This window comes from Myotis lucifugus, unplaced genomic scaffold (assembly GCF_000147115.1).
Source record: "Myotis lucifugus unplaced genomic scaffold, Myoluc2.0 scaffold_12, whole genome shotgun sequence".
Taxonomy (NCBI): Eukaryota; Metazoa; Chordata; class Mammalia; order Chiroptera; family Vespertilionidae; genus Myotis; species Myotis lucifugus.
The window spans coordinates 5,875,650-5,878,030 of NW_005871060.1; the positions used below are offsets into that span (position 1 = coordinate 5,875,650).

The 2,381-nt window shown below is 38.9% G+C and overlaps 1 pseudogene; it reads left to right on the forward strand.

The window, feature by feature from the left end:
* Nucleotides 1-920: 920 nt before the first annotated feature.
* Nucleotides 921-1,485, forward strand: LOC102434769 (annotated as a pseudogene).
* The last annotated feature ends 896 nt before the right edge of the window (nucleotides 1,486-2,381 follow it).

Consider the following 2,381-nt stretch of genomic DNA (forward strand, 5'->3'; position numbering starts at 1 on the left):
GGTAATCTTCCATGAAAATGATTTGACATGTGTCCTCTAGCTTTATCTACTCTTGACAAATCTCCAAACAGATCCCAATCTCTAGCCCCATCCCTAGGATGTTGACCATTTATTAAGGAAAGACTTCTGCCTGCTCATTTAATCTTAGCAGCAGGGTCATTCTTTATGGTAGGCTGGTGAGGCCCTCTCAGTTCAGGGTTCTCCTCTTTAATAATATCTGTAGAGGCTTTATAAGAGAAACAAAGATATTACTTCTAAAGAGCTAAACCTACAAGAGGGAGGGTATTAATAAAACATAATTTACCAGATAATTAACTATTATACTAGATATGAATATAGTGTATCAGAGTTTTCCCCAACAGATTTGCCGAAAGGCCCACAAGTATGTTCTGAATGCATATTGGTTATCAGATTCTAGAGCTGATATTCTTAACCACTACAGAAAACTGTCTCTTAAGACTCTGGAAAAATGTGATACTAAATAAATACATACATACAAATATACCAATGAAACCCACACCAATTATGTTAGAGAACTGAAGGGAATTTGGTATTCTTATAAATCTTTATGAATGACTCATGAAGGATGCATTTCATTGTTCAGAATGTATAAGGCATTTATTAGTAACTGATAAGACCTGAAAAGCAAAAGTGGGCACTTCTCTATCAGGAACTGTCATTGAGGATATGTTTAACTGTATTCAGAGTCATGTGATGATGAGATGCATCACATGATTTAGTGCAATTAGTTCCCAAGATAGGTGCTGAGAAACAGCAATCCTGAAAGTTTCAAGAACTCTAGAGTTAAAAACAGTTTGAAGGTAAGTGGCCTTGTTCTCCACCTTTCTCTCTTGAGTCTGCTGACACTGCCCCGCTCTCTCGTCAACCTCTGGCTCGCTCTCTCCTTGAGACCGAGCACCATGCCTTCAATTAAGTTGCAGAATTCTGATAGAGAGATATTTGAAGTTGATGTTGAAATTCCCAAACCATCTGTGACTCTCAAGACCATGTTGGAAGATTTGGGAATGGATGATGAAGGCGATGATGGCCCAGTACTTCTACCCCATGGTAATGCAGCAGTATTGGAAAGGTCGTTCAGTGGTGCACCCACCACAAGGATGACCCTCCTCCTGAGGATGATGAGAACAAAGAAAATTGAACAGATGATATCCCAGTTTGGGACCACGAATTCCTCAAAGTTGACCATGGAACACTTATTGAACTTATTCTGGCTGCAAACTATTTAGACATCAAAGGTTTGCTTGATGTTACCTGCAAGACTATTGCCAATATGCTCAAGGGGAAAACCCCTGAAGAGATTCGCAAAACCTTCAATATCAAAAATGACTTTACTGAAGAAGAAGAACCCAGGTCCGCAGAGAGAACCAGTGGTGTGAAGAGAAGTGAAAAGTTGTGCCTGACACTGTAACACTGTAAGGATTGTTCCAAATACTAGTTGCACTGCTCTGTTTATAATTGTTGATATTAGACAGACAGTAGACAAATGCAGCAGCAAATCAGTTGTATTAGCAGAATAATGTCCTCATTGCATGTGTAGTTTGGGTGCAGATTCCAAACCTATGGCTGAGTTTCTTCCAGTATGATCAAAAGTATCTTTTTTCTTTGCTCTGAATAAAACTGAATTGTGAACTCTCTATAGAAAGTGGCATTTTGGGCTTTCCCTCTTTTTGCAAAGTGATTTCTACCTAGTTTATTGCCCAGTTAATGTTAATTTAGTGACTTCTTAAAAGTTGGCATTGTAAATAAAACAACTTGCAAAAGTTTTCTGAAATAGAAAAAAAACAGTTTGAAAATATTGCATATTTTTTTGAAATTAGCAGAGTACTTCAGTGTACAAATGATTTTGAGAAGTTTCACAATAAGAACAGGTATTTAACTATTAACCAAATTTATCTGACCGTGAAACACTTTTTTTTTTCATAACATTTGTTAACATCCTTTGGATTTGTGTACTTCAAGAACATTTTGGAAAATGCCATCCTATCTAATAATAGACAAACATGGTAATTAACCGTACCTCTGACACACTTCCCATTGGCTAATCAGGGTGATATGCAAATTAACTGCCAACCAAGATGGCGGCCGGTAGCCAGGCAGCTGAAGCGAACAGGAGGCTTGCTTGCTCCAGTGAAGGAGGAAGCCAAGGTTCCCCGCCTGCCGCTGCTGGGCTCTGAGCTTGCACTCTAAGAAACAATGTTGCAATTATAGAAGCTAAACAAACCCCAGGCTTTCAGCCAGCCGGCAGAGCTGGAGTTGCAACAGTGTTTCAATTATAGAAGCCTCAGAGCTAAAGCCGGCTCTCAGTTCCAGTGACAGCCATAGAAGGTAAATAAATCCCAGAATAAAAAAAGAAAAAGACA